The sequence below is a fragment of the Lynx rufus genome, unplaced genomic scaffold (assembly GCF_022079265.1).
Source record: "Lynx rufus isolate CCGP_SWC_20201006 ecotype Redwood Valley unplaced genomic scaffold, mLynRuf1.p SCAF_11, whole genome shotgun sequence".
In the NCBI taxonomy this organism is placed as follows: Eukaryota; Metazoa; Chordata; class Mammalia; order Carnivora; family Felidae; genus Lynx; species Lynx rufus.
The window spans coordinates 46,894,435-46,913,716 of NW_025814825.1; positions in this window are offsets into that span (position 1 = coordinate 46,894,435).

Genomic DNA, 19,282 nt, shown 5'->3' on the forward strand with positions numbered 1-19,282 from the left:
TCTCATTTACTAGCTTTATGACCTTGAGTAACTTATTTCCTTTTTTTTTAATTTTTTTTAACATTTATTTATTTTTGAGACAGAGAGAGACAGAGCATGAACAGGGGAGAGGCAGAGAGAGAGGGAGACACAGAATCTGAAACAAGCTCCAGGCTCTGAGTGGTCAGCACAGAGCCCGACGCGGGGCTAGAACTCACAGACCGTGAGATCATGACCTGAGCCGAAGTCGGACGCTTAACCGACAGAGCCACCCAGGCGCCCCACTTATTTCCTTTTTTAAATTCAAGCAACTCTTCTAGATAGTTGTGTGGATGAAGTAAAATGTGCATAAAATGCAGAATACAAGGCCTGGAACATACTAAATGTCCAATAAACATTAGTTCATAGAATTTAGAGAAAGGGACATAAGCAGCAAAAGATTGAGGGAGATAAATATAGAAAAACAAAACAAGATAAAATTATCCATTCATTATTTGTTTTGGTGAGAACTTCTTCCTTGTATTAGACCCATCCATCACAAACAAAAGGAAGCAAAATTAAATAAAACCAACAAATACAAGTTGGACTTTTGACTGTCAGGGAAAATAATAAAATAATAGGAATTAGGCTGATGTTGAATACAAGTAGAATTTAAACCTTTGTTTTGTAGAATCAAATATCAGAAGTCATTCCTGAGTTTTGCTTTCCTACAATGATTTATTGGTTTCCACACAAACTGGGGTGAATGAGTGAGTGAGTGTGTTTGTGTGTGTGTGTGTGTGTGTGTGTATAAAAAACATACCTGTGTCAAAATACATAGAATCATACGATACAGTTGGAGTGATTTTGAGCAACATGATCCAGTTGAGAATAATAGTCAATCTTGATTCCTTTGTAGTACATCGAGAGACATAGAATCATCAGAAAAATCAGGAAATTTGAAGGCATTTTTCATACCTCGTCCTCACTCTGCAAAACACTTCACTCTCTACTCTTGGGGATTTATAAACTTTAGTGATGCTTGTTTCTAATTTAATGAAAAACAAAAATCAATAATACAGCACTGATCAACACGGACCCTGGGAATAAAAAAGAATCATATCATGCAAGTGTTAAAACACATATAAAAGTGAGGATAATGAATAAGGTATTTTAACTGTAGCTTTTGGCTTGGAACTGATAAGAGATAATACTCTCCCACAAGGAAAGGCTGTCATTTCATACCTACTTTGTGGAGCTGGCGATAATTCTGAGGCAGGTTGCAAGGACTATGACTTACTTTGCCAATTTCATAGTTACCCTTAGATCTGAGGAATAGAGGCTCAAGGCTCCTTATAGAACTCATTTGGTTTTTCTTGATTTTCTAATTTATTTATTCATAAGGTCTACTTTCTACTTGCAAGAGGAATTGGCAATGTTTTAAAGCACACTTTCTTATGTACCCACCAGAACAGTGTTTTACCACTCTCCAAGCTTTGGGGGAAGGATTGGATCTGGTTCTTTTGAGTTCCAGCAAAGGATGGCTCTGGATATGGGTGTGGTAGGGTAGAAGATGAAGGGATTCTCATTTAATATATCAAAATGTAAAATGATTTATTATGAGAATTTTATTTATTTGTACCCCATTTAAAACTCCCACTGTAATAGGTATATACTAGACCAGTGGTTCTCACACTTAGATGATTGCCAGGGTTGCTTGGGATCAGTTGTTCAGGACCCAGCTCTAGGCCTTCTTTTTCTATAAGTCTGGAGTCAGGTCTAGGAATCTCAGTATTTAACAAGCACGGAGGTGAGTCTGCTGGGCTGGGAACCATATTTTGAGAAATCACATAGTACTCAAAACTTGCTGATTTATTTCTTAATATTTGTGCATTTGGAGAACATTTTACATTACAGACAGACTTAGAAAAAGAGACATTATGATACCCTGACTTGGGAAGGTCCATATTACAATCTATTATAAACGTTCTTTTAACAGTTGACGAAGAGTACAGTTTGGAGCGGACAATGGCCTGGGCCCATGTCAAAGAGGAGTGGGAGAGGTAGGAAGAACACAACACGTGTGGGTCCTGTTCACAATGGCTATTTATTGAGAGGCCAATTAACATTAAGAAACTGTGTTAAATCACATGCTGTTGGGAAAAAAATAACATGATAAAGAAAGAAACAAAAGTTTGGTTTTGTTACCAAAGTCACAATGAGAAAGCTATTGGGATGTAAAGAATGAAAGAATCAAGGTGAAAACATAAGGATCTGATTTCTCTTTTAGCCAGAGCCAGGCCATGTGGGGGAGATGGGCGTGTATGTGTGTGTATGTGTGTGCATGTGCGCGCGTGTGTGTGTACATGCAACAGACTGCCGGGAAAGGAGAGGAGGGTCATCTTCGTGCAGAGAACAAGCTGAATCAGTATCGATCAAAGACTGACATCAAACATACAGCCTCCATAATTAAACCTGCTGTTTGTAAACCCTCATTAGAAAGCAAGAAAGATCATTATGAGTTTCTCAGGTCACAGGTATTAACTCCACGTCATTCTAATTTCCAGTCCTTGGTCGCTTTCTGCCACATCCTTTTGCTGCATCTCAAAGTCAATTTGCAATTTAACGTCGTGGGATCTGGCAAAGAAGTTACGTTCTGTCACCAAAGTTGCAAGTAAAAGTCATTAGTGTACGAAGCACTAAAAGTCAAGGTGAAGCATGAGGATCTGGTTTCATTTCCACCCACAGTCAGGCAATGTGAGAGTAAGGGCCCGGCCAGCCTAGGGTTGGGTGTCAATGTGCTTGTGTGCAGTTGATAAACCTCCAGGAAAGGAGATCGACACCCTCTCCGTAGAGAGTTGGCACTGAACAAAAGCTGTATCAAATATATGCCCTCAATGATGAAACCTGCTCTCTGTAAACCCCCTTTCAAGAGGAGGAAGCTGCATTGAGAGTTTATCAGGGACATGTGTTGGCTCCATGGAGTTTTAATTTCCAGCCCTCAGTCACTCTCCAGCACATCCTTTCTCTGCCCTCTCAAGTTCGGTTTGCGATTTAATGCCGTGAGGTCTGCCAGTGACGAGGTCTTCCATGTCCTGAGTCACATGGAACAACACGCAGCTTTCTGTGCAAGGACCTTGCCCATAAAACACCAGCGGCATTAAGCCATCAGACTCAAAGAAAATCACATTTCATAAATTCTAAGTTTAATCTATATGTAAATTTAGCCACCATTTTTAACGAATAATAATTCATGAGTATCGATGTTTACACTGTTTGGCAATGTTTTTGTTTTTTATGACTTTAAGTAATGATCCAGATACAAACAACATTCTTTTATTTTATAAAAAAAAGAAAAAAAACACGTGCTTGGTTCCCTGAAGAGATGCATAATAGAGACCCATCTCCGACTTTCAGAGTGGAAAAAGTGGAACAAAACCACCAAGATGTTTCCTGAGCTAAGAAGAAAGAATAGTGATACTAAACAAAGCTACCAATGTTCAGGATTATACATTAAAATTTTACTAAGGAAAATGTAAAACTTTCCTGCAAATGCACACTTTTTTTTTTTGCAATAACTATAAATCAACAACAAAAAGCAACCAGTAAACACTGAAACATTGGGACTGTGCAGACACAGAATTATGTTCCAAGAACCAAACAAGAGATCTTTTTATTCTTTGCATCATAAGAATCTGACACATTAATTCTAATACTGGAATGATACTGTTCTTCCAGCAGCTACTGATAAACACTGACTTGGAGAAGAAGTCTCGTGTTTAAGAGGAGTAAATAGTGTGGGACCAACTGCTATAGGCAGTAATTTCCAACATTTCCCTAATCTATTAGAAGTTGTTTCCCTCGTTTGTGCTATCTTTTTTCTCATTCATGTAACAACAGACTAACCTACTGTTATCAATTCAAGCCTAGATTTCTTTCATCTTATTGCTAGAGCATCACCTAGAGCTTGTTCTCTGCATTGGTGAGCAGAGGGGGAAACAGAATGTGGGAAAGACATGACTGTGTTTTAGAAGTATTGTCTCAGAAGTGACAAACATCACTTCTATTTATGTTCTATTGGTCAGTAATAGTCAAAAATTCATACTGGGCATGCAGTGTTCTAGCAGGCTGGCAAACCACTTTGCTGCAAACCAATGGCCGCTATGAAATGGAACTGCACAATGGTGGATATTGACTGCAATGGTGACACAATGAGTATCACAAGATTTTGTCTAGTATTATCCCTTTCAAGCATAGATATAGATCGGCATCAAGATTTGGTGACTTTATTTAAAAATGCAGATTAATTGGCCTCTGAAAAACAGTAACGACAAAAAACATGTGATTTAATAAATGTGGCAGGGTCCAGGATTATTATGTCCAGAATCACTGAATTCTAATTTGTCCTCTATCTCTAGCCCAAAACAGAGCCGAATCCACATGAAAATGCCCACAGCATCCTGTAACTTGAAATTTACATGAAAATCCCGAGTTGGAGGCCCATGAATCTGTATTTTAATAAATTATCTGGAAAATAACGCCTAGCCTAACATTTTTTGGCTGTTTATTAAATGCCCATAAGTGTCCTAAAGGTTTTATTTATAATCCAATTTATTTGGTTGACTCAATTATCTTCTTATTTTTTAAATTTAATCTTCAAGAAACTCAATGAGGTATTATTATTTCCATTTTATAGAGAAAAAAACTGAGGCACAGAGGCTAGGCTGCCCAAATTTATTCTAGAAAGTGTCTAAGCTAATTCAAACCAAAGCTGATCGAACCTAGAGCTTTCATCTTCCTCAGTATCCTGTACTTTGTTGATTTTGATGCATATGAAAGCCTGAAAACCATTGACTTAAGAAATAGAGATGCAGGGCCTTCGGACATAAGTAGTCTAAAGAGCACTTTGAAAAACACTGAAATAAATTTTAAAAATATTCCTTACTTTTGCTTTCAAACTCATGTCCCCAATCTTGACATTTCTGAATTCCATATCTGTATATTCAAATACATTTTTTACATGTCTCAGTTCAACTCTTCATGCCATAGCAACACTTCAGAAAATTCTCTGCTAATTTCTCTTTCTTCAGTGCTCCTTCTGCCTTCTAGACAGTTGAGCGATCCGAAAAGGAGGCCATCATCCTTACCTTTCTTTCCCTCATCATCAACCTTTCCTGACATCAGTGATTCCTACCACTTTCCTATGAACTCTCTAGCAAATTCAGCTCGCCTCTTCTGTAGGCCATGCCATCATCATCATCATCATCATCATCATCATCACCATCCTCCTCCCTGGACTTCTGCAATTGCTTTGCATTTTGTCTCCCACTTGTCCCCTCCAAGACATTCTTCACACTGTGACAAGAATGATCTTGAAACATGGTGGCTGAAGTCCTAGTTGCTTGTCATTTCCCAAATAACACTGCATGTGCCATCCTTCCTATCTCCCTGGCCTCAGCTCAGACCACTCTCCCACGACACTTATAGTCCAGGCACGTTGGCCTCCCTTTAGTTCTTCCAGCTGCCCACATTCCTTTAGCTTCCCATTTTCACATGTGTCCCTCACCTGGAATGCTCCCATTAGAGGAGTATAAATTTTGAGTAACTCCAGTTCTCAGCTGTCTCATCTATAAAATGGAAATAAAAGAACTTTGGATCAAGGTTGTCAAAACTATGAAATACAAGTATTGTATATTTGATAAGTTTTAATTTCCCTAAATGTGTTCAAACATTTTTAGATATCTTCTAATTATATCAAAACATATTGAATGATATATTCCTTCCCACCATTTCACCAGTTGTAATTTCATGGAATCTCAAGGTTAGAGGTGTCCTTGAGAGAAACTGTTTATCTCATTTCAGAAATTTATTAAAATTATCACAGATCTTGCTGTGAAGCATTCTTCTTGAAATTTTTAATTGCTATCTAGTTAATATCCTTCAGAATGTTGCATCTTCCTAAAAATGTAGGTGTTGGATAACTATAATTTTCAAAATTACTACTTTGTTCTACAATCCATCAATGGGTTAGTAAAAATAATTAATGGAATTTTCACATTTTTCTGGGCCCTGACAGGGGGAAAAATATTACAAATAAATGAGCAAGTAAAGGAGCATTAATTAGCATCTAATTTGTAATAGCCGAGTTCAGTGCTCAATAATTTGAAAATTAGTTGAACTTTTATGTTGATGTGTAAGGTAAAAACATAGCCAAGTTCTTGTTGAGAAAAGATTAATATTACCTAGTAAAAACTCTCAAGATTAATTTGTTGAAGAAATAAATGTATGTTATATAAGGGTTATCAGTATAATCCAGCAAGAAGGATGTTATAGTATCATGTGTGTGAAATATGGAAGTGGAGAAAGACAGACAGATGAAGAGAAAAGAAAGAGAGAGAAAGAGAGAGAAGGGAGAAACTGTGAACAAATGTTGGGAAATGAATAATAGTGAATGGGGGACACATGACATGTTTGTATCCATCTTGCAACTTCTTTATACATTTGAGTTATTTCAGAATAACATTTGCAGAATCTGGACACAGAGTATTCTTTTAACCTTTTCATAAATATAAAATTGTTATATAATTTTTAAAAACTGCATTTTGTTCCTGGAGCACTTTCATCCATGTCCAAACTTTCTCTACTGCAGTCCATATTATTTAATTTAATACGACCCTTGAACAACAGGGATGTTAGGGGCGTCAATCTCCCACACAGTCAAAAATCCACCTATAACTTTTGGCTACCCCCAAACTAACTACTAATAGCCTACTGTTAACTAGAAGCCTTACCAATAATATAAAGTCAATTAACACATATTTTGTCTATTGTTTGTATTATATATTATATTCTTACAATAAACTAGAAAAGAGACATGAAAATGTTACTAAGAAAATCATAAGGAAAATACATTTACACTACTGTACTGTATTTATTTAAAAAATCCATTTCTAAGTGGACCATCACAGTTCAAACAAACCCATGTTGTTCAAGGGTCATCCGTATTATATGATGTTTTAATTTATTATTATCTGTTTCCCTTACTAGAATGTAAGTTTGTGAGGCTAGGGAGTTTTTCATTTTATTGGCAGCTATACCCCCTGAATCTTGAACAAAGAAAGCTTCAATGTAATAGAGCTCAAAAACATACCTGATTGAATGAATGCTTGAATGAATGAACGAATGAATAAATAAATCTATAATATGGTGGTACTGAGGATCAGTATAACATATTTACATTATACACATATATGAGGCACTTAACACAGAGTCTTAAGTGCTTGATAAATATGAGTTATTTTTACTGAGTAGTTCAGGAGAGTTAGATTTCCTGCTGTGCAGTGGCAAGAGATTAGGCTGAAGCCAGGGTCAAGGGCTACATCTGGGAGGGACACATAGCTCATAATAGTGGAGGGAAACTTCTTCTTTATTCCAGGGCAAGTGAGGAAAGGTTTATTCAGAACCGTTTACATGAATTTCCCTGTTATGGGTTGAATTGTTTCCCACAAAATGCCTGTGTGGAAGTCTTAATCCTTAGTACCTCCAGATGTGACCTTATTCCAGAGAGAACCTTTACTGAGGTAATGGTAAAATGATGTCTTAGGGTGGCTATAATCCAGTGTGACTGATGTTCTTGCAAAACAGAAGATATGGAGACGGACTTACATAACAAAGAATGTCATGTGAACATGAGGGCCGTCTCCATGTTCAAAGATGGAGATCTGGAACAGGCTCTCCCTCACAGCCCTCAGATGGAGCCAACCCTACTGACACCTTGATTTCAGTCTTTAGCCACCAGAACTGTAAGGCAATAGATTTCTATTTTTTAAGGCCCCCAGTTAGTGGAACTGTTAGGGCATCCCTAGAAAAATAACACAATCCTCCCGGTCATCATTTTGGGGATAAAGAGGAAGCATGCTTCACTAAAGCAGGGCAAATCACTTAACCCTTCTGTGCTCCAGTTTTCTCTTCTCTAAACGGGAGATAATGCCTGGTAAACAAACCTCATGACTCTACATCAAAGAGAGCATGTGAAAATGTATAAGAGAAATTGAGGATAAATAGAAAGAATATGAAGAATAGGGCACATAAGGCATGATATGTGCCTTCTAAATGCATAGGAGTTCTTTTATTTGTTAGAGCTTCTTAGAATATTCATGACAAGTAACTCTCTCTTATCTAAGGGAAAATACTGTCAATAGCAATTCACCCACCCTTTTCCTAAGCACCTGGGGAAATTCTCCAGTTGTGAATGGACACATTAATGAAATGCGATATGGACAAAGAATGTTATCTCTATGGTCAACATGGCATTTTTCTCCCACAGAACCAGTGAAATGTGAAAAAGTCTGCCCTGAAAAATAACTGGCAGTGAAAGAGGGGCCAACCACTTATCCTACTCTTGGGTGGACACAAATGATTGAAGGGCTTAAAGGGTGAAGGAAATTGCCCCAGGGAGACCGAACCCTTGAGAGCAGGCTACTGACCCTTGATTGTCTGAGACCCAGTGAATTTTGTTGTTTCACATACATGAATGAGCATGGTGTTTACAGCCTGAGGTAGCACAAAGAAATCAGTACTTAACCTCTATTTTTAAATTAAACAAATGGAAAACTGTGCTTTCCAAATCTATTAGCACCTTGCAATTAAGTCCTTAACACAGGTTCATTAGTTGAATACCCCATCTTTTAAGGAAAAGAAATCGCTGACAGTTCACTTTTAGGCTGAGTGTTGTTAGCCTTTCACCTAAATTGTGAGCTCCTGAGAATTGAGTACTTAAAGATTCTTGAAGAGACGCTTTTTGTTTCTTGGTGTCAGTCTGGTGTAGGATGAAGCAAGGCCACATCAGCAAGCAAAGACCTGGGCTGCAAAAGTGTCACAAAACTGTGAGCTTCATGTCCAGAACTGTGTTTTATTTTGATATTCACCCCCAAAGAGCATAAAGGAGTGCTTCTTAATACTCTTTTTGCTAAATTAGGGGCAGCTAAATTAGGCTCAGTCAGTTGAGTGTCCAACTCTTGATCTTGGCTTAGGTCATGATCTTACAGTTCATGAGATCAAGTCCCGTGTCAGCCTTCGCACTGTCAGCATGAAGCTTGCTTGGGATTTTCTCTCTTCCTGTCTCTCTGTCCCTCCCCTGCTTGCTCACTCTTGTTCTTTCTCAAAAATAAATAAATAAACATTTAAAAAATGTATTATTTTTGCTAATTTGGTAACAGACACATATATGTGAATCAACAGGAAATGTTAGAATGTAAAGAAGAGAGGCAAAATGTAAGAAAGAGGAAATTAGTGTTTGTCACTCCAAGTCTTAGCAGTCAATGTCTTCATGCCTGAAACCTCATCTTCACATGCATGAGTTTTTCCTTATTTCTTTCCCTCCAATCACCATTCCATTAATACATATTCTCAAGAAGGAATCTGAAACTCACGCACAAAAAGGGGTAATTGACTGATGAGCCAACTTAATGGGCATCCTAGAATCTTAACAGGAATTCTTAATTGAACTAAGCTAGACAGTTTTGACTTTCCCAATCCATAAATGGGGGGTGATGCATGAGAATTTTTGGGACTACTGAGTAGAGTCCAGGGAGCCTGTTAAATATCCTACAATTCACAAGGCAGACCCCCTCCACAAATAAAAAGAAGAATTATTTGAGTGCACATGTTAACGGTGATAAAGTTGATGAGGCTGAGAAATCCTGGTCTAAGGGAAGAAAGTCTAAGCAGTGTAATTCTCAGCATATCTCGCAGTGAAGAGAGGAAGAAAGACTATTTGTTGAGAAGAAATCAAATCTCATCTTCACAAGGTATCACAGCATGTACTGACAGTGACAATCCCTTACAGAGGCAGTTTATGTAAGCAGTAGAATACAATCAGATCTTCACCTTCAGAAGGGAGGGTCAGCATGGCAGCACAATGGCTGAGCCTTCTGTGGGCCTCAAAGCCTGATTTCATAGTGTGGTATTGGTGTTCTTTCCAATTGTAGGACCCTTGGCCTTGGAGTCACATCTGTTTCTCTTAATTTTGCGATTTCCATAGAGCAAATCTCAGTTCTCATCTCCACACTGCCCGCTGCTGGTCCTTCCGGGTGGCTAACACAAGGCTCACATATGTCTTTAAGTCCATGTTGTCTCATCTGTAGAACAGATATAAGCCACAACAATAAAAGTAATTCAGTGAGTGAGTTTCTGTAAAGCCTGAGAAGTAGGAGTTGCATCTCACTTTTAGCCTTTATTACCAATTTCATTGTTTTTAAGATTTTAATTCCAGTATACTTAACATACAGTGTTATATTAGTTTCAGATGTACAATATAATGATTCAACAGTTGCATATATGACTCAGTGCTCCCCAAGACAAGTTTATTCTTTTTTTTTAAATTTTTTTAACGTTTATTTATTTGTGAGACAGAGACAGAGCATGAACGGGGGAGGGGCAGAGAGAGAGGGAGACACAGAATCGGAAGCAGGCTCCAGGCTCCGAGCCATCAGCCCAAAGCCTGATGCGGGGCTCGAACTCACGGACCGCGAGACCGTGACCTGAGCTGAAGTTGGACGTTCAACCGACTGAGCCACCCAAGGCGCCCCAAGACAAGTTTATTCTTAATCCCCTTCCCTTTTTTCACCCATCCCCTCCTCCTATCCTCCCCTGGTAACTGTTTATTCTTTATAGTTAAGAGCCTATTTTTTTGTTTGTCTATTTTTTTTCCTTTGTTCATTTTTTCCCCCTTAAATTCCACATATTAAATCATATGATATCCATCTTTTTCTGACTGGTTTATTTCACTTAGCATTATTCTCTTTAGATCCATCCATGTTGTTCAAGTAGAAAGATTTCATTCTTTTTTATACCTAATATTATATATATATATATATATATATATATATATATATATATACACACACATATATATATGTGTGTGTGTGTATGTGTATGTATATATATATATATATATATATATATATATAAACTTATATAATAGCATTTTATTTATCAGTTCATCTATCCATGGACACTTGGGGTCCTTCCATAGTTTGGCTATTGGAAATAATGCTTCAATAAACATAAGAGAGAATATAACCCTTTGAAATAGTGTTTTCATATTCTTTGGGAAGATACCCACTAGTGCAATCACTGGATAGTAGGGTTTTTTAATTTTTTGAGGAACTTCTGTACTGTTCCCCTCAGTGGCTGAACTAGATTGCATTCCCAACAACAGTGCAAAAGTGTTCCTTTTTCTCTACATCCTTGTCAATACTTGTTGTTTCTTGTGTTTTATTTTAGCCATTCTGATAGAGTGAAGTGATATCTCATGAAGGTTTTATTTGCATTTCCCTGATGATGAGTGATGTTGAGCATCTTTTCATGGTCTGTTGGCCATCTGTACGTCTTCTTTGGAGAAATGTCTGTTCATGTCTTTTACACATTTTTTAATTGGATTATTTGTTTTGTGTGTGTGTTGAGTTGTATAAGTTCTTTATATGTTTTGGATACTAACCCTTTATCAGATATGTCATTTGCAAATATCTTCTCCCATTCGGTAGGTTGTCTTTTAGTTTGGTTGGTTATTTCTTTTGCTCTGCTGAAGCTCTTTATTTTCATGTAGTTCTAAGAGTTTGTTTTTGCTTTTGTTTCCCTTGTCTCGGGAGACATGTCTAGAAGGATGTTACTACCACCTGTATCATTCTGAGCTAATTGCTCCACCCTCAATCTTCTCATTTGTGAGATGGATCTCAACTATATCAATAGGACATTTTAAAGATTTAATGGGAAAAGGAAGGAAAGGATGAGCTCTAATCTGGTCACATTTTAAGTGTCTACTAAATTATGTTGCTGTTGGGATCATTGTTGTTATCACTGATAATCTTTTCTATTGATTATCATTCATTGATTCATTGATTATTTGGTTTACTTGTTCATTCATTCATTTGTTTGACCAACATCTGGTAAGATCGTGCCATAGCCTAGGTATTACAGAGACAAATGCTTCAAAATGCTTCTTTCTTTGCCAAAAATACTTTGTGAAGCTGATACTCTAAACTTGGGAGAAGCGGACAGAGCTAGCCAGTGTGGGGATGAATGAAAATAATCTGTACCCGCATGTCATCTACTCCCAGAAAACACATAAAACCATCTTGATCCACAGTGGCTTTCTCTTAGCTCTTTTTGCCTTGCCACCTTTCTTGTTCCTTCTGGGGCTTAGTTCAGCATAATGCGATATTCTTTATTGCAAAAATACTTCCCCGTGCTAACTTAGGTAAACAATCTTATTAAACCTGATTTAGGCAGAAGGAAAGGGCTAGAGAAAGGAAAAAGACAGGAGAGAGAGAGAGAAAGAGAGAGAGAGAGAAAGAAAGAGAGAGAGAGAATGACACTGTGCCTTAGGTTAAATAAAGTACAGATTCCTGTGGTGATCACTTCCCCCAACTACTTCTACTTTTATTCCTCATAAAAATTATTTGATAGATATTTAAATTTTATTGCTACATAAGCAACAGGCACCAAACAGTGACATACAACAATACACACTTTTTTCTCATGGTGTGGATCAGATTCAGGCTGTTGAGTCTACTGACCCCCCTACTTCATGCTGCAGTCTATAGTGCATAGTCAGCTGGGGCAGTCCTGACAGACATGAGTTCATTCTGGGGCCCAGACTGAAGAGGGAGGAAACTCAGAGAAAACTCTCCTGAGAGATGCCAGGAATGAAAGATGGTAAGTGGAAACACACCAGGGCTTGTAAGGCCTAGAGTTAGAAATGGAGCCTGTTACCTATTCCCATACTCCACTGGGCAAACAGACGACAAGGCCAAGCATAAAGGCAAATAGAAGAAGAGTATGCTCCACATTTTTTTAAAGACTGGAAGCAGGAACTTGGAAAAAAAGATCAAGAAATGTATTAAAAAATAAGGGCTAATAAAATGATCTTGCATATAACCTATGGGCTGCAATGTCCTGAGAAATAGTTTTAGGTCCAACTGATGTAACCCAATATGTCAGCCCTGGCCACTACCAATTTGTTTCATTTTATCAACAGGAAATGGCAGGTGAGTTGAAAGTTTTTAAAAGAAAAGTGCTTCACCAAACTGTTCTCATCCAAAGAAATGGTCGAAGAATAATACCTTGTCTTGTTATTGTGGTAGCTAAACATTTTTACTGAAAACATGATCGGTAAAGCATAAATAATCATATTGCTGAGCTCACAGGCTATATATAGGAAGTAAGACCATGAATAAGCAATTCTTAGCATAGGGCTTGGCACATAAGTACCCAATAAGTATTAGCCAATAATAACAATGATAAACAGCATACAAAGATTTATTCAACCTATGTTTTATAAGCACCTAATATGTGTAAGACACAGTGATAGATTGTGCCAGAGAGAACAAACCTCTGCTTCCAAAAACCATGTACTAAAATTAGAAGGTGGGTTAAGAAGCTCTAACCTGTCATCATTTTTTCATGGCATGCTTTCTAACCCAATATATGCCCTCTTTTCTCTTTTGTTCCCCTTTATGCCTATTTCAGTGGTTCAATCACTGGTAATCAAAATAGCCCAGACTAGCAGAGAGAACAGGCTGACCTTACTACTTAAGGGATTGGCAGAGGCAGGATCAATAGCACTGAATGCGGTGAATCAGGTAAGATGTCACAGAGGAGGCGCCATGTGAAGTGCAGTAGGACTGTCACAAGCAGGTATCAGTGGAGGTGTTCCAGGTAGGAAAAAAACCAGGCTAGACAAGAGGAAGAGACGCCTTCAGGGTAGGAAGGGTACTTGGGCCCCAAGCACGGGAGAGGAGTCTGACCCTTCCCTCCCACAGATGTTTACATGACTGTTTCCTATCTTACTGGTGTCAGCTTGGGTTTCATCTACCCAGTGGCATAGACTGATCACCTTGCCTAGTGTCCCCAGTGAAACTGTACCATATTTTTGTTTTACATATTTCATAGCACTGATAGTCTCTAAATTCTCTTATTTGTCAGTGTGTTTATGGCCTGCCTCTACTTGGGTGTATGCGCTACCTAAAAATAACCCTATTGTTTCTCTTGCTCCTTCTCAATTCCCTGTGATCACAATAAAGTTCATGGTAAAGACCTATTAACACAACAGATGAAGAGCTGAGGAAGGATAGAAAGTAAAGCTGGAGTCAAAAATCAGAGGCTGTGCTATATCAGAAGCGTGACTATTAAAAAAAATACTTGGTAAGATGGACTTCATTAAAATGAAACATGCATGGGGCGCCTGGGTGGCGCAGTCGGTTAAGCGTCCGACTTCAGCCAGGTCACGATCTCGCGGTCCGTGAGTTCGAGCCCCGCGTCGGGCTCTGGGCTGATGGCTCAGAGCCTGGAGCCTGTTTCCGGTTCTGTGTCTCCCTCTCTCTCTGCCCCTCCCCTGTTCATGCTCTGTCTCTCTCTGTCCCAAAAATAAATAAACGTTGAAAAAAAAAATTTTAAAATAAAATGAAACATGCTCTATAAAAGACAATGTCAGAGAATGAGAACAGGAGAAAATATTTGCGAAAGACATATATGATAAAGGACTGGTATCCAAGATACAAAAAACCCTTTAAACTCAACAATAAAAAAACTGATTTAAAAATGGGCAAAAGGTCTTAACAGATATCTCATCAAAGAAGATTACAGAAGGCAAATAAGCATATGAAAAAATGTTCCACATTGTATGGCATTAGGGAAATTCAAATGAAAACAACTGTAAGATACCACTACAAACCTAGTAGGATGGCCAAAATCCAGAACACTGACATCGCCAAATGCTGACAAGGATATAGAGCAGCAGGAACTCTCATTCATTGCCAGTGGGAATACAAAATGATCCGACTACTTTGGAAGACAGTTTAGAAGTGTCTCCCAAAACTAAACATACTCTTATAGTTCAGATATCATATATGATAATTCAGCAATCATACTCTTTGGTATTTACCAAAAGGAGACGAAAGATTATGTCCACACGAAAACCTGCACATGGATGTTTATAGCAGCTTTATTCATAATTACCAAAACTTGGAAGCCACCAAGATGCCCTTCAATGGGTGAACGGGTAAATATAGTATATCCATACAATGGAATACTACTCAATGCTAATAGAAATGAACTATCAACCTGAAAATATATGGAGGAAACATAAATACATGTTACTAAGCAAAAGAAGCCAATCTGAAAAGACTACACACTATATAATTCCAGCTGTATGATATTTTGGAAAAGGCAAAGCTATGGAGGACAGTAAAAAGATCTGTGGTTCTCAGCGGTTGTAGAGAAAAAGGGATGAAGCACAGAAGATTTGGGGACAGAGAAACTACTCTGTAGGATGCTATAATGGTGAGTACATGTGATATACATATATTAAAACCCATAAGAATGTATAACACCAAGATTTAACCCTAATACAAATTATGGACTTTGGGTGATAATGAGGTATCAATGTAGGTTCATCATTTATAACAAATTTACCACTCTGGTATGGGATGTTAATAGTGGGGTAAGCTGTGCTTTTGTGGGGGTAGGGGGACATGGGAACTCTCTATACTTACTGCTCAATTTTGCTATAAACCAAAAACTATTCTAAAAGAAGAAAAAAAAAAACAACCTCAGAGAATACAGGATCTGGACTTTGACTAAAGTCTATGCTCCCTCTGATTAGATAATGAGGATCTGGCATTTCTGGGAAGGAGAGTATAATTTTCAGAGCTCTGTTTTTGGCTGGTTTGTATGTATTCAAGAAGCAGAGGCTAGGAATGGACAGAGGGTCATGAGAGCAGTAAGGTCATTGTAAGCAAGTGAACAAAGAAGAGAAGTTTATCTAATATAGGGAATGGTCTATGTGAGCCCAACTATTTTCCTTGATGAGATGTCTATACTGAAGAAAACATCAACTGATTTTTCCGTCTCTCAGGACTGGCTGCTTTGCAAAAGACTTATTTTCAGACATAAGTTTTGAAACTAGAAACTACCATCTTCCACCTGAATCTACAATGGTTCTTTTCCCCCAGGGAACAAACCCATTTCTATCCTGACAGGTTTTTTTCGTTTTGTTTTGTTTTTTTAAACAAATCATGTTACTCACTCTTGTTTTCCTTGCTTTTATATTTGGTTGAGTGCATTTCTCTCTATTTTGATTATTTGAAGGTTTTGGAGATTTAGCTAAGTTGACAGGTGTATTAGTGCAATTATTTCCACTATCTTACAGCTTATAATTTTGTGACTATATAATAATTTACTTATCCCACTTTTTCTGTTGAGGATCATTTAAGATGTTTTTAACTTTTTTCCCAATCACATACAAGAATTTAATGAACAGTCAGGCATACATCATCTTTTCCACATGAGTGAAAATTTCTTCAACGAACATACGAAAGTTACTGGGGCACCTGGGTGGCTCAGTTGGTTGAGATCCCAACTTTGGCTCAGGTCATGATCCCGCAGTTCATGAGTTTGAGCCCCACATTGAGCTCATTGCTGTCAGCCTGTCAGCGCAGAGCCAGCTTCAGATCCTCTGTCTTCCTCTCTCTGTCCCTCCCTGGCTTGCGCTCTCCCCAAAATAAATATATATATTTTTAAAAGTATGTATATAACACAATTTATTTAATATTGTCATTTGCCCCCCAAAAGAATGTACCAGCTCTCACTGTATGGATTTTGAAATCTGTCATATCTGTGTCTAGCCCTTTGGCATTATTTGACTTTAGATTTATGTAAGTATCAGGGGTACAGAATAATAGCTTTCTATTATTTTAATCTGCCTTTCCTTGATAACATGTCAGACTGAGCACATTCTCATGTACTTATTGGCCATTTGTCTTTTATCTTTTGTGAATGACATTTCCATATATTTTGCCCATTTTTCCATTGGGTTGTTTATCTTTTTCTCATTTTGATTTGTAGAGGCTTTCTATAAATTCTGGATACTTAGCTTTTGTCAGTTTTATGCATTGCAAATATCTTCTCAAAATCTGTTCCTTGTCTTTTTACCTTGTTTATGATGTCTTTAGATGAACAGATGTTCTTTACTGAATGGATTCAAACTTATCTATTTTTTTTTCCTTTATGGTTTGTCCTTTTTTATGTTGCTTAAAAAGGAAAATCGTTGCAAACCTAAGATTGTAAATATGTTTCACCTTTTATTCAAAATGTTTAAAAGTTTTACTTTGTGCAGTTGGTCTTTTGTCCACCAGAATTTAATTTTGCACTATCTTAACTTCGTTCCCCTTATTATACACCCTTCATGAAAGTACCCTCCTTTATTGCCTCAATAAATCTTGATTTGTTATAAGACAGCTTAATTCCCACTTTCCTTATGAAGCCATCTCTGAGCTCTCAATCTTTTACTGACTTCTCTCTCCCTGGACTGCTAAAACATCTGTCTCTGAAATTGTGATGATTTTTATCTGAATACTGGGAGTTTAAATACATAGCTGCAATGTCCAGACAGGTAACTCAGATAAGTGAAATGGGTCAGAATGAACATAATTAGTGGGAGTATAGAGATTGTGATGTACAACAGAGCTATGACCTACTCATGGGTGAAACTGGTACACAAGTTTGGTCAATTATTGCCATGGAAACCATTGCCAGAGTTGTCAGATCTTCTGATTTTCATTTTAAAAAGACACAATGAATTGAGATTTTTACATAAAATCTAAGTTTTGAAGTTGACAACAATTTGAAATGTTTCAATGAATAATATGTGGATTCATAATATACAATCTAATGTGCTTCTCCACCTTTTTTGGCATGATCACCTTCTTTAAGAAGTCTTAATTTTTTCCCCCTAATCACTTACCCATGGAATTAAATACTAAAGAATTTCATAATCATAATCAGATTCTGGGGAGAGAATTTAGAGGAAATGCTACAATGTGATTAGGATGCTTTCCCACTTACTGAACATGTTTCATCCCAGCCAGACCCACACCCTGAGAAAATGACAAATGGACAAGACCTCTTCCTGAGGGCCAATTGTACCTCCACTCTTGTGGATAGAATGCAATCACCTCCAAGAACTTTTTGGTCACTGGCCCAAATGCTAGGGAGAATAGTTTCATATTCCTCAGAAAAGCAACAGAGGAGTACAGAGAAGTAGACAGAACCCCCTTTGTCTTCCACGGAAACCCATTCTCCTTTGGAAGATGTTCTAGCTATGGCCAGTGGGCTTTTAATTTAATCTTGGTTCCTAAGCTTTAGTTTCTTCACCTAGTCCAGCTCATATACAGCCCATGGACTACTTTAAAGGTTCATTTATCTGGTGAAATCAGTCCTAGAACAGGAATCAGAATATTAGCTTCAAGTCTGTATGTGTCCCTGGGAGCTAGGTGTAAAGTATTTCCCCATATGCAAATGTAAGTTTTCCCATATGCAAAGTAAGATGAGCCATAAGATCAACCCCAAGCCCAGCATCTGCAGAGGACTTAGCACACATTGTCAAGAGCACTGACTCACAAGTCTATCAGATATGAATTTGACTTCAAAACCTTCAACTCCGTGGCTAGATGTTACATAGCTTCTTTGGACAGTAATTTCAATGAGTGTAAAATGTTTATAAACATAATTCTTATTCATTTGATCACTCTGAAGTTCAACTGAGATCATAGGGAACAGCTCTGTGATATAATTAACTGGTTAGTAGGTATGCAACAACTTGTACCTATACAAGGCCACAAAGATATTACTTCTTTTTTAAAAAATATTTTTAATGTTTATTTTTGAGAGAGAGAGACAGAGTGTAAGTGGAGGAGGGCAGAAAGAGAGGGAGACACAGAATCCAAAGCAGGCTCCAGGCTCTGAGCTGTCATTACAGAGCCCGACCTGGGGCTCGAACTCACAAACGGTGAGATCATGACCTGAGCCAAAGTCAGACCCTTAACCGATTGAGCCACACAGGTGCCCCGCTATTACTTCTTAATTATCATTGCTACAGGATGTTTTATTTCAAACCTGAATTAAACATGCTTTACTTGCTCCTCAAATTTTCAGATTCACATGAGAAGAACTTTTTCAATAGAATCTCCTTTTCCAGAAAAATATGGATAATTCTCTCCTTGGAGACTATACTTTCAATCCTGTCTTCCACACGCTCTATCTGGGCAAGGGGCCAGGGAACTTGCAATGGAGTCTGGCAAAAGTATTTCCACCCAGAGGCAGCAGAGAACATCACAATGCCGCTCCAAAAACCTGTAGACACTCGCACACAAATAGAAAAGACCCAAAACTTTTACAGGATATTTCCTGAGTGTGTCTGTGCCCTCTTACATCTTTGTTTGCCGCTTGGCTAAGTATATCTCTGCAATTTTTAGTCTTAATTTTT